Here is a 14,765-nt window from a genome sequence, read left to right as displayed (position 1 = left end):
ACGGCACCATGGAGACGAGGACGCTAGCAACGGAACAGGTAAGTGAATAACTTCTGTATGGCTCATAATTAATGCACGATGTACATTACAAAGTGCATTAATATGGCCATACAGAAGTGTATACCCCCACTTGCTTTCGCGGGACAACCCCTTTAAAATGATTTCCCATGAGCGGCCGTCACAGAGGAGTACTGCGGCAGGTGCTATGGGGCTGACAGCCAGGATGCAGGGAGCCGAAACTGAAGTTACACTAATTTCCCATGAGCGGCCGTCACGGAAGAGTAATGCCACAGGTGCTGACAGCCGGGATGGAGGCGCTGACGGGGAGTGAGCCATGAGGCGACGCAGGAGGCCGTCACAGAGAGGTCAGCGGGCACCAACTACCACGCTTGCCTGAAATGCCGGCTGGTACGGACCACACGCTGCAGCATCTGCATAGATTTGTGCCAGCAATGCAGGCTTACCCTAAGGGTTACTATAGTTCTTAGCCTTACATTATGACATGTAAATGCTGCCATGTTACAGCGGTAACATGGCAGCATTCACAGGTAATATAAGATTAAGAACTATAGTAACCCTCTGCCTACGGCTGCAGCGTGGGCACAAATCTATCCACACTGTGCTGCTAGGACCTTTGTACCTTCACCCTATCGGCAGCTAGGGGTGTGAGAGGGGCGTTCCTCCTGTCAAACCCCTAGCTTCTGATAGCATCAAGGTACACTAATACCGGCTTGTGGGGGACAGTTACAAGACAGACTTCCTTTAACAAATTGCTTCCTGGCTCCCCCGGGTAAAGAGCCTGAGTGTTAAGAAAAAGTGAAAGAAATTTAGAGACACTTCACCTCTACTGCAATATCATTACCCCTTGAGCAGTTAGGACATATATGAACGTCTGCAGTATATTCTGTTTATGCAGTGGCTTGGGAGCTGAGCATACTCTTTGACAGCTGAGTCTATAAATGCCACTGCTAATTCGGACAGCGGCATTTCAATGAACCGAACACCCCACTGTGATTACATCCTGGGGATGTTGTCTGGGTGTTGTTGCAGCCTGAAGGCCCCCCTGGGCTGCTATGATTGTCCTGCCCCTTCCCTGCAGCCAGCAATGGGAGGGGGCTTAGCTCCGCCCCCACTCCCTCCCATTGCAAACAGCCGGAGGGGAGGAGAGGCAGACAGCCAGCGAGGGGGAGGGAAGGGAAAGACAGCTCAGATGGTAGTGTATATCGGCCAGCCGTTAAAATGGTGGCCGATATACGTTCATGTGAATAAGTCCTATATCCCATGCGCTGAATACCATCAGAAAAAAAATGCAATGCCGAAATTGCACAATTTTTTGGTCATCCGATCTCCAAATTAAAAGCAATCAAAGTCTGCATGTACCCTAAAATGGTGCCAATAAATCCAGGTTAGTTCAGTTTAGTTTAGTTAGTTATATGGTTTATCTCTGCTGTTATAGCTGTGTATTAAAAGCTTGAAAGTTTGGGGGGAGGAGGGTTAAGGGGAAAATATAAAAATGGAAGATATGAGAGTATGACATTGTGTTATAAGCAATAAACACCAAGTTTGACAATGTACGAAGAAAACCTAAGGAGAAAACGCTTCTGTAACAGAATGGTATAGTATGTGATCAGAACTTTGTGTAACGGTTAAACTCATGTATGTTTTCCTTAAAATGCCAATAAAAAGAGTTTGTAAAAAAAAAATGGTGACAATAAAACTACAGGTCACCGCACAAAAAATGAGCCCTCACACAGCACTGTTAATGGAAAAATACAAAAGTTATAGGGGTCAAAAAATGGTGACAGAAAACTATATATATATACTAGCTTACCTGTCGCACGTTGCTGCGAAGACAGACAGACATACATTCATTCGTTTTTATATATCTAGATAACAACCAATCACAGCGCAGCTTTCATGTTACCTTAGCAGTATAAAATATAACAACCAATCACAGCGCAGCTTTCATGTTACCTCAGTGGTATAATATATAACAACCAATCACAGCGCAGCTTTCATGTTACCTTAGCAGTATAAAATATAACAACCAATCACAGCGCAGCTTTCATGTTACCTCAGCAGTAAGAGAAATAACAACCAATCACAGCGCAACTTTTATTCTGCCTCAGCAATATAAAAAATAGCAACCAATCACAGCGCAGCTTTCATGTTACCTCAGCAGTAAGAGAAATAACAAGCAATCACAGCGCAACTTTTATTCTGCCTCAGCAATATAAAAAATAGCAACCAATCACAGCACAGCTTTCATTTTACCTCAGCATTCTCAATATCCAGCAATTGTCTTGCGAAACGTTCGGCGGATGCATCATTTTCTGGTTGAACACGCATCCCGTTGCTCGTAATGCCTTTTGCTTTCGTGCTTGAGATGGAAATCAAACGATCTTTGTCTGGGGGGCATAACTGTCGACGACGCTCGTACGCGCGGCACCTATCGTAGGATAGTTGTACTATGCCAGTAACCTTCCCAGGAGTGTACTCAGCAACTTCCCAAAGTCTCATGGCAATTGGATGAATGGTGTAGTAATGCATAAAGGACAGACAGACAGACATACATTCATTTATATATATCAGGAAGTGAGAGAATTAGATTCTGTACGTAAAATTTGGACGCTAATTGTTTTGCGCTTAGAATTGAATAATCGAGTTGGGACCCATTAGCTTTTCCTATTTATGACATATTCAATGCCCGTGCCAAATTTCAAGTTTCTATGTGAGAAAATTACATTCCGTACGTAAAATTTGGACGCTAATTCTTTGGTGCATAGAATTGAATAATCGAGTTGGGACCCATTAGCTTTTCCTATTTGTGACATAATCAATGCTCGTGCCAAATTTCTATGCCATTGGAAAGTGAGAGAATTAGATTCCGTACGTAAAATTTGGACGCTAATTCTTTGGCGCTTAGAATTGAATAATCGGGTTGGGACTCATTACCTTTTCCTATTTATGACATAATCATGGCTCGTGCCAAATTTCAAGTTTCTATGACATTGGGAAGTGAGAGAATTAGATTCCGTACGTAAAATTTGGACGCTAATTCTTTGGTGCTTAGAATTGAATAATCGAGTTGGGACCCATTAACTTTTCCTATTTATGACATAATCAATGCTCGTGCCAAATTTCAAGTTTCTATGACATCGCGAAGTGAGAGAATTAGTGGCAGTGATGGAAATCAAACGATCTACGTGGGGGGGGGGCGTAACTTTCGACGACGCTCGCACACACGCCATTTATCGTAGGATAGTTTTACTATGCCTATAATCTTCCCAGGAGTGTACTCAACAACTTCCCAAAGTTTCATGGCGATCGGATGAATGGTGTAGTAGCGCATAAAGGACAAACACGCACACAGACAGACAGACACGCAGACAGACAGACACGCATACATTCAATTTTATATATATAGATATATATATATATTTTTTTTTTTTGTAAGGCATTTATTTATAGTAGTACTATATTTTAAAAAAATCTATTTTTTTTCCACATTTCACCCCACTTAGAATTTTTTTAAAGTTTTCCAATAGATTAGATGGTACGTTAAATGCATCTCATCTCTCGTGTAGATTTGTCACCAGAAAAATAAAACAGGATTTTTTTGAAAGTGGGAACTCTTGGTCATGAAAGGGTTGAAGATTGCAGGTAGGTACACAGAAGTCAGTGCTCCCTATGGCCAGTGTTTAAGAGGTTTGAAAGTACAAGAAAACTACTTTGTAAGGTAAGAAGATTCTAATGTACATTCTATTGAAAGACTGACATGACAGGCCCCCTGCCCACGGGCGATGCGAAGTGCCGCGAGAGCCACCGCCCGGGAGCAGTAGCCGCCGCCGATTCTCTGCCGGTCAGCCCTATCTAATAGATAGGCTGGCCGCGGAGTGTCGGGGCAATTCGCAGCATGCTGCGAATTGCCCGCCGCGAGTGGAGAATTGCAATGATTCTTTGCTTGTGGACAGGTGCCAGCATTTTCCATAGCAATGCTATTGAAAGCGTCGGCGGACAGGCGCCCGTGGGCAGGCACCCTTAGAGGAATAAGATTTTTGCACTGTATCATTTTTTCCTACAGTATGTTATCAGTAGAACAAAACAGTTCCTGTAAAAATGCAACTTTTTCATCATCCTGTATACCCAGCATTGTGCTGCAGCCTTTAATTCTGCTTTCCTAATTAATACCATTACGTGTATATAATTTAAAACAGTACTATTCTGAAGGCTCCTCTGTCCCAAATCCTCTGTCTATACCAGTGATGCTGAACGTTCCAAAGGTCCTGAGAAGTGTTGTTGTGTAAACTGGTGATAATCAGTCATTCTAATCTAAAAGTGGCCATAATAAAACTTTTATGAGCCCAGAAAAAAAGAGTTCTAGTAAGCCTGAATAACATTTTGACCTTTAGCTTTCAGTTTAGTACATTCACACCTTGCAGAAATGTTGCAGTTTTTGCACTACAGCAAAACTATGGAAAGACTGCAGCGTTAATGCTTACTACTAAGGCCCCCTGTCCACGGCAGTGATTTCTATGGAAAGCGCCGATACCTTTCCAAGAGCAGAGAATCATTGCGATTCTCCGCTCGCGGCGGGCAATTCGCAGCATGCTGCGAATTGCCCTGATTCTCCGCGGTCAGCCTATTAGATAGGGCTGACCAGCGGAGATTCAGCAGCGGCTCCTGCTCCCGGGCGGCAGCTCCCGCGGCGGAGCTTCGCCGCGGATACCGCATCGCCTGTGGACAGCTGGCCTAAAGTGAATTGGATTAAAGCAAATCTTGTTTACATGTAGAGGAAAAAAATATGTAGATTTTCTGCTGTAACACTACTGTAAGGGCTTCTGCTCACAGGCGAATATTTGCTGCGGAATCCATGGGGGTCCGCACTGCAGATTCACAGCAAATACCGCCCATACCATGCTATGGGAAATCGATTCTTCCTGCACACTTGTGGAAATCAATTGCGGTGTCCGCAAGCGGAGGAAAATTTGCAGCGTGCTCCATTTTTCCACAGATTCCATGCAGACGGCTTCCATTGAATTCAATGGAAGCGGTCTGATCCGCGGCTCTTCCAAAATGACATTGTGGAAAAGTCGCGGATTCCACGTCATCTCTAAAAGAAGTTGTTTTAAAAGAAAGATCTACACTGCGCATGTCTGACGGTGAGCCATGGGGACCATCCGCAGTACAGAAGAAAACGAAAGTGACAAGGTACACGCAGGCGCCACTGCTCCCAGGGCCGGATTACGTGTGCAAGAGTCCCAACTCTTATCTGCAGTTTTGCTGCGGATCCACTGCGGGAATTCTGCAAAATTGTGAACTCATAGTTTTTCTGATTTTTTAAGAATAGCTTCAGCACACATATAAGTAAAAGAATGAGATTAGCGCTCCAATGTGAGGTGGAGAAAAATGGCAGGGTGGAGAGAAGTAAAAAGAGAAAAGAAAAGGGAAATCCAATTGGACTCACCCCAGACGTACCGGACCCTGTGAAAGGTCACGGTGCGTCTAATGATCCTGGAAGGCAATGATATCTACGGTAGAAGCTATGGTGTCATCAAGGAATCCTGATCACTGGTCAGAGTGACATCCCAATGGGGGAGAGCATTGCAGGGTGACTCTAGGTAGAATGTATACCAGAGGCAGCAAAGGCAATAGACAATGAATTAGAACCCCCCCCCCCCCCCCTGTGCTCCAGTAACCGGATAGGTTGAATGAGAAGGCAGAAGGAACTTACTTAGCAGGGGTGTCAGTGCAATTGACACCCCTGAAAATCCAGGTCAGCTCGTAGAAATAAATCTTGTCCAAGTTATGAAAGCTGGTTCAAAAACTCCCCGTGTGATTTCAGTTTTAGGCCGGACTCACATGAACATCTTTGCGCGTGTATCTGCTCATACACGATTTGTGTGCGCCATACGCAGTGAATAGAAACCATTGATTTCAATGCTTTATTTTCTTGTGCATTTGCACACCAAAAGTCCCCATAGAAGTCACTGGGGATGTGCATGCAGTACGCTAGAAGATGCGTGAAACACTATGTAATTGTGCAGGAAAAAGAACTCATTAGACTAATTATGGCTGGAAGTATCTGTGCATAATTGTTATGCTATATACACCGCATATGCCATAAAAGTCATATAGGTACAGGTGCCACCCATGGGACCCTCACTATGTGAAGTTGTGGCTCCTACCATCTTTGCCCCGACTTTACAAGATGGCCAGGGGCTGTTTGGAGTAAGGAAAGCACCAAGTGGGCTTCACAGCTCTATTTCTGTAACTCCCATAGAAGTACATGGGAGTTACGCAAACAACGTAGCAAGGCTTTTTCATAACTGCTCGCTGTGCTATGCTGTTTGAGTATCTCCTATGGAAACGACGCAGTGCGGCCACCTTGTACTGAGCGGTTTGTTTGGCTGAGATGGGGATGTAGTGAAATGCAGTTCAGCGTGCTCACCATTGCATGTAATTTAATTGCTCCATTGGGACAGCTGGAAATCAGATTTATTTGACTTGACATACAATGAAAATCAAGTTCCAGCGTTTCTATCTTATGTTTCCATGCGCAAATAACCATTGGCTGCTGCTCAGAGGAGAGGGAGGGATTTTCCCATACCTCTTCCAGCACTTTTTACTGTTTTGCATTGTCTTCTATTAACCCTTTGCCAACCAGCTCAGAAAATTTAATAATCTAGCAGGCTGGTCCTTCTACCTGCAGCCCATTAATTTACATGATGAGTTTGCTCACAGTATGTGCTCTTACACATAGCACCATAGGCAGGATTGGGCTATCACACTGACAACCTGATACTGCAGTATGAGAGGGAACTGAAATAATCAGTTCAATGTCGCAAAAGACCCTGATGTAATCCTTAATGTGAAAACATGTTTAAAAAAAAATGTGAAAAAGATAAAGTAATAAAAAAGAAAAAAACACTGCTCACCCACACAAAAAAGTGTACACCTCCCAGAACCCATGTGCACCAATTTTAGTCCTCCTGCATGACATGGATGCATTTGTGTGAGTGTCAGGTGCGCAGGCATTAATGCGTTCCTGTTTTCAGTAGACAAGACCCATTACATGTTAATATCCTCCAATCATGGTTCAATGTTATGAATAATTAGAAAGATGCAACAGTCACTCAAAATAATATACCTTTACCCATAATAAAGGGACAAATGATAAGTGACATTCAGATCACTGGGCACACAAGCCCAGTAGTGTGCGGCTGCGCTCCCCACTTCTTGCAGGTGTGAACGCTCCTTCAAGGTCAACCCTGCAGTGTCTTCTTGATGCACTCATGAAAAGCGTCGATACCACAAAAATGTATCCAAGAGGGGGAATACTCGCATATGACACGTGATTTGTAACCCTCACTGTCATAGCATTTGATGAGCGCCCCACATACTGCAATCTACAGATCTGACATGTGATAGGGTAGACTAGACTACACAAGTTGTATCGCAATTAATAGAATGACGAATATGAATTAAATGTTTTCGATTTTTCTGTATGTTTACAGGCCTTGTATAATGAAAACAAAGATCTGGTACCCTGTTAGCCAGCAGAGCAAAATGTGATTGTTCCCAGCAAGAGAGAAACCACGTAATCTTGTAGATATGATACCTTTTAATGGATAACAAAAATACATGATGTAATAATAGCGAGCTTCCGAACCAACGCAGGGTTCTTCTTCAGGCTTAATGGATTGGATCTGAAGAGGCATGCATATTTATACACACTTATAACATACATACTTATGGCAAGGCACAGATATGGATGTGATTGGTTCGCACTTAAAAGGAATTCTGCAACAGCAAACCAACTTTTTTTGTCTAGGCACTGATAGCGGAGTGAAAGTTTTATGGTCCCTAAATTACTGTTGGGGGGGGGGAGGTCAGCAGGCTGGAAATGCTACAAGAGGTACACTGACATTTTTAACTAAACACTGATAAGGGAGTGAAAGTTTATGGTTCCTGAATTACTGTTGATGGGGTCTTATCTGTATAATAAATGTCTCACACTTCACATTCACGCATAAATCCTGGGGAATAATTTAACCCCGTATTCAGAGTGTCAAAGGTTGTTATCAATTTATATTCCCAAATTCTTCTGTGGTTTTGTGACTTGAAACCACCCTTCAATATCAAAACTCTCATATCTCCTATGTTATGTAAAGATTGTAAACAACTCAATACAGACATCCCTGTACCAAAAACCGATTGATCGGCCTACATACCTCAGATGGGACAGGTCCTATCCTAAACACATGAAAAAGTCCATTGTTTACAGCCAGGCCATCAGATAGAACCGGATCTGCTCCAACCCAACAGACAGAGAGGAACATTTGTACCATCTTAAAAGAACATTTATAAATCAGGGCTACCATCCCACCTCAATTGATGACCAAATCAACAGAACCACCAGGATACCCAGGAATCAACTACTCCAATACAAGGAGAAGGAAAGAAACAATCGTATGCCTCTAGTAGTGACCTACAATCCGAAACTAGAGGTACTAAGGAAAACTGCAAAGAAACTCCACCATACCCTGCACAAGGATGACCGTCTGAAAACCATATTCCCGGACCCTCCGCTTCTGTGTTACAGGCAACCTCCTAACTTGAGGGCTTTATAATCAGGAGGGCATTACCCTCTGACACATAAAAAGGAACTTATCCCTGTAATGTAAGGAGCTGTAAGACCTGCTCACATATACTGACTGCGGACAGGATACGGATCCCCAACACACAGCAGGACTATAAGATTCCGAGGACATTCACATGTTCCTCGTCCAACGTTGTGTACCTGATCCTGTGCAGCAAATGTCCTGTTGGGGGTCTTTATGTTGGAGAAACAGGACAGAAACTGAAAGCGAGGATGAGATCTCATCGCCACACGATTAAACACAGAAAAAGAGAATTGCTGGTGGCCGAGCACTTCTCTAACCATGGACATAACATAGGAGATATGAGAGTTTTGATATTGAAGGGTGGTTTCAAGTCACAAAACCACAGAAGAATTTGGGAATATAAATTGATAACAACCTTTGACACGCTGAATACTGGGTTAAATTATTCCCCATGATTTATGCGTGAATAGGAAGTGTGAGACATTTATTATACAGATAAGACCTCCACCAACAGTAATTCAGGGACCATAAACTTTCACTCCCTTATCAGTGTTTAGTTAAAAATGTCAGTGTACCTGTTGTAGCATTTCTAGCCTGCTGACCCCCCCCCCCCCAACAGTAATTTAGGGACCATAAAACTTTCACTCCGCTATCAGTGCCTAGACAAAAAAAGTTGGTTTGCTGTTGCAGAATTCCTTTTAAGTGCGAACCAATCACATCCATATCTGTGCCTTGTCATAAGTATGTATGTTATAAGTGTGTATAAATATCCATGCCTCTTCAGATCCAATCCATAAGCCTGAAGAAGAACCCTGCGTTGGTTCGGAAGCTCGCTATTATTACATCATGTATTTTTGTTAGCCATTAAAAGGTATCATATCTACAAGATTACATGGTTTCTCTTGCTGGGAACAATCACATACAGGCCTTGTAAACACGATGGCCACATGGAAAACAATGCTACAGTTGTAATTAGAGATGAGCGAGCATACTCGGTAAGGCGATATACTCGAGAGAGCATCGCCTTTTCCGACTACCTGCTGGCTCGTCCCTGAAGAATCAGGGGGGGCGTCGGGTGAGCGGGGGGTTGCAGAGGGGATCGGGAGGGAGAGAGAGAGGGATCTCTCTCACGCACCTCCCCGCTCCCCCCGCATCTTCAGGGACGAGTCAGCAGGTACTCGAAAAAGGCGATGCTCTCTCGAGTATATCGCCTTACCGTGTAAGCTTGCTCATCTCTAGTTGTAATCCATGTTTTCTACATACGAGGTGACAATATGGACCCTAAAATGGGTGCCCGTCTTGCAACATATTTGACCAAGGATGCAAGAACTGTGATGTAACTTTGTATCATCATGCAAATTTACCAAATGTTCTTTTATAAACATGTATTAAGACTGTATTCTGTTGATAAAACAAACTATGACCAGATGGCAGTGTTCCATGCAAGACTATTATCCTGTGCGCAGTGGCTGATATCCAGTAGGCTTCTCCTATCAATCTGGGGCATAGTATGCTTGCCTCTAACAAAGGATCATGCTCGATAACTCCTTTTTTTGTAGATTAGAAAACTTTTTTCCTTCACTTAAAAACCTGAATCAGAACAGTTCCAATTTGTCTTGCGTGGCATGAAGATGCTGTAAAAGTAGAATAGGTTGCCATGGTTTTCTAAAATGGGCAGATGTCAACGTTTTGTCTCATTACCCATTAAAGTGATGTCTAGAAAATTGATTTTTCAACAATTATAAATGTCAGTAAAACAAGGATTCATAGAATAATCATTGATGTATTGTAGAAATAAATCAGCTTAGTGATCTCCAGTTCTAATTACTCCAAGGTAAAACTGTGATTAAGGCCCCAAATACGAAGGTCATTAACACATAAATCATGTTTAACGTAAAAGGACCATTCTTAGAATGTAAGTGTGGAATGCAGGTATTCATGTTAAGGCTGGTTTAGACACAACGATTCTCACTCAAAATCGCTCAAAGCAGTCTTTTGAGCGAGAAATGTTGGGTCTAACTGCAATGACTTTGTGCAGTTTTCGTTAACCAGTCGTTCATCGCTGTCTTTCAGCGTGCTGAAAAACAACGATAAGCCTTATCAGGAGTTCACAGCAGGATACAGCTGATACTATTGTTTCAGTTGTATCCCGCTCCGTGAACACAGCCAGAGTATGAAGAAGACAGTGGTCCAGCTGTGTTCTGCATACCCCGCTCAGAGCGCTCAGCTGTATAACAGCTGAGCGCTCCAAGAAGAGAACGGCTGCATGCAGAAGACAAGCGGCCCCGCGCTTACCGCGCTTTTAGCGCTCAGCTGTATAACAGCTGTGCACTCCGTGAACACAGCAGGAGTATACAGAATACAGTGCTCTAGCTGCCTTCTGTATACCCTGCTGGGAGCGCAAAGTGATAGCTCAAAACTGTCAATCAAACTGCCGTTTGAGCGATCACCTTGCCCTATAAATGCACGCCACAATTATCGCTCAAAAGATGTCTTTTCAGCGAGAATCGTTGTGTCTAAACCAGGCATTAGCTGGACTTGGAAGACTATTTTTTTATTTTATGAAAATTGGTTTAGAGAGCAGTAAGAAGACATTAAGTCTGGCTTAACAAGAGCACAAGCACATTTACGCTCGCCTAAGCACTGCATTTTTGCGGAATAAACCACCCTTTTTTGCGCACGTATCGGCTTCAATAGGGATGATCATTTGCACGCAGCAAACAAACGCACCGATTTTAATAGTTCCAGAGGTGTTCTTTTCAGTGGAATTGCACAGTGTTTCACACATCTCCTTGTGTATTGCACATGCATTTGTGCACCCCCATTGACTTCTATGGGGACCTTTTGGTGCGCAAATACGCAGAAAAGTAGATGTTGCATGTGTACGCAAAATATGGAAATGTGAATGAACCCATTGAAATTAATAGGTTCTATTCTGTGCATATTGCGAACTCAAATTTTGCGTCCGCAAATATGCACTGAAATACGCCCATGTGAAGCCGGCCTAAGGGCTCATGCCCACGGCCGTATGTGTAAAACGCTGCGGGTCTACCGCCCCATTTTACACATTATGGACCATATGATCTGCAGGCAAAGAGCTGTCAGAGACCGCGTATTGGCTGAGTATGGCACTGCACATGCCCATGAATCACACGTCACGGATATGCCCAGTGTCATTTTTTTATTTTATTTTTTAATTCCTCGCTCCGTGCAGAGTGAGAATGTGTATGGAAACAGTTCCCGTAAGCAATGTATTGCGTTTGAACAGTGTATCATACACAGCCCATAGAAGGGCTGCGTATGATACTCCGAGTAATAGAGCATGCTGCGATTTATTTTTCTTGCTTATCGACATGCTGTGTCCACACACCAGTGTGCCTGCATCAATGAAAGTCCATTGAGTTTCATTGCCTCTATGCACTACGTATCATACGTGATACGCGGTAAAAACACGGTCTGGCCATGAACCCTTAGGCTGGTATAACACAATAACGTTTCTTCCATACAAAACGCAGGCAGAAAAATGCTGATTGTGGTTGGCACCTGGACTCTGCATAGTGACTGGTGGCGCCGCAAGCCGTATCACTCCGCCTTTGTTTTGCAGGGAAGAAACGCTCATCATTTCATATATAAGGGATATCATTTACAATAATTGCTGTGTTCCCATAAATAAAGCAGTTTACTGATTAAACAGCCTCAATAGATCTCCGATGCAATCTGGTATGAGTTGTCCCATTATATTGGGATGGTGTTGCATCTCCATCTGCTGGTCAGAAATAGAATTACAAGTGCTGTACATAGTTTTTTGGTGAGAAACTGGGTTTGCAAAACATTCCATGGCTTTTTTGACAAAATGTGGCAGGAATTACATAACTGTACTGGTCCAGAATTCCCAGTAGAATATTGTGCAGTTGAGAATATAGCCAGCTGTGATATTCAATCTGTTTCCATCCGTCTGCATATTTTTTGAAAATGCTTATTTTTTTCCATCGTGCCTGTGGAGTGGTATCACGTTAGTGCTGCGCTCAGCATACCGTACTAATCTTCCCCTTTCATAGCATTGAGCCTCATGAAGCGGTAGAAACTGCAAATGCATATCTACCTCTCTGTCTTCTCCTTACTATAGATGGACCTTTGGTGACCGAGGACATTTCTTAAAGGAGATGTCTCGAGGAAGCAGTTAATTTTTTTTTTTGCCCAGTCCCCCCCATTAAACACACATTATTAAGCCCCCCTGTAAATGACATTTCTAGCTGGTTCGTACTTACCGTTCCAGCGTTTCAGCAAGTTATAAAAGTTTCCTCAAGATGGCCGCCGGCTCTTTCCCCGTCGCTCGCTGCAGCCCGACGTGCGCGCTCCCGAGACGCCGCCAGCTGTGTCTCCATGGCAACCGGACGCATCGCAGCCGCCGACCAGACAGCAGGTAACCGGCGCTAGCCCCCGGCTCCCCAGCGCTAGCTCCCCCGGCGCAGCGACAGCCCCCCCCATCGCAGCGACAGCCCCCCCGGCCTAGCGCTAGCTCCCCCGGCGCAGCGACAGCCCCCCCGGCCTAGCGCTAGCTCCCCCGGCCTAGCGACAGCCCCCCCGGCCTAGCGACAGCCCCCCCGGCCTAGCGCTAGCTCCCCCGGCGCAGCGACAGCCCCCCCGGCCTAGCGACAGCCCCCCCGGCCTAGCGCTAGCTCCCCCGGCGCAGCGACAGCCCCCCCGGCCTAGCGACAGCCCCCCCGGCCTAGCGCTAGCTCCCCCGGCGCAGCGACAGCCCCCCCGGCCTAGCGACAGCCCCCCCGGCCTAGCGACAGCCCCCCCGGCCTAGCGCTAGCTCCCCCGGCGCAGCGACAGCCCCCCCGGCCTAGCGACAGCCCCCCCGGCCTAGCGACAGCTCCCCCGGCCTAGCGACAGCTCCCCCGGCCTAGCGCTAGCTCCCCCGGCGCAGCGACAGCCCCCCCGGCCTAGCGACAGCCCCCCCCATCGCAGCGACAGCCCCCCCGGCCTAGCGCTAGCCCCCCCGGCCTAGCGCTAGCTCCCCCGGCGCAGCGGCAGCCCCCCCCCCCCCGGCGCAGCCCGGCGCAGCGGCAGCCCCCCCCCGACCCATCACTTACCTGGGAGGCTTCTCGGGGCTGCTGGGCTGGGCTGGGCTGGTCTTCTCCGCTGGGCAGCTCCAGTTTCTGCACCTTCCTCTAACAGAGGATGGTGCAGAATGGCCGCTTCAGCGCGCTCCCGAGCAGTGACAGCTCGTCTGCGCATGCGCAGAAGAGCTGTAGCGGGGAGCACACTGAAGCGTCTCGTGCTGAATGGAGAAGACCGGACTGCGCAAGCGCGTCTAAAAAAGCAAGCTGCCAGCGAATTTAGACGGAACCATGGAGACGAGGACGCTAGCAACGGAGCAGGTAAGTGGAATAACTTCTGTATGGCTCATATTTAATGCACAATGTACATTACAAAGTGCATTAATATGGCCATACGGAAGTGTATAACCCCACTTGGTTTCGCGAGACCACCCCTTTAACATTCGCTAAGAGCCTACAGGCAGATAAATGGCTACGGCAGGCTTTCATAATTAGGTCGGGCTCACACGACCGTATGCATAAAACGCTGCATTAGTCATGCAACACTTTACTGCTGTGGAGCCGGCGATGAGAGATTTCTGTACTGCGCATAAGCGTATCTCACGCACGCCGTCATGCGCAGTCTTCCTGTTTTGTTTAATTTCCTGCTCTGTCGCTTCGCAACGGCACGTGTAAGTGGCGTCCATACACAATGTAATTGTGTATGTGCAGCGTTGATGACTTGCCCATAGAGAACAATGGGCGCTATTGCACATAATACGTGGGGGAGGGGGTGGTTTCACATGTGGCCTTTTTTTTCTATATCCACAGGATATACTATAATAGTTGGATAGATATAGGTCCCAGCTCTGGTAGCCATACCTACCTTGAGATCTGTCCTCTACAGTTATGGAAACAGCTGAGCAGGCTGTCTTACACTGTTTTCCATAACTTTTATAGAAGTGAAGAGGGGTTATGGAAACAGCATAGCACAGCGGGGTACAACGTTTCTGCAGCTCCCAAGTTACAGAAATAATGTAGCATGCTGTGCTATGCTGTTTCTGCAACTGACCTTTATAGGAGTTATGGATAC

This window comes from Eleutherodactylus coqui, chromosome 2 (genome assembly GCF_035609145.1).
Source record: "Eleutherodactylus coqui strain aEleCoq1 chromosome 2, aEleCoq1.hap1, whole genome shotgun sequence".
In the NCBI taxonomy this organism is placed as follows: Eukaryota; Metazoa; Chordata; class Amphibia; order Anura; family Eleutherodactylidae; genus Eleutherodactylus; species Eleutherodactylus coqui.
Note: the sequence above shows the minus strand (reverse complement) of the source record.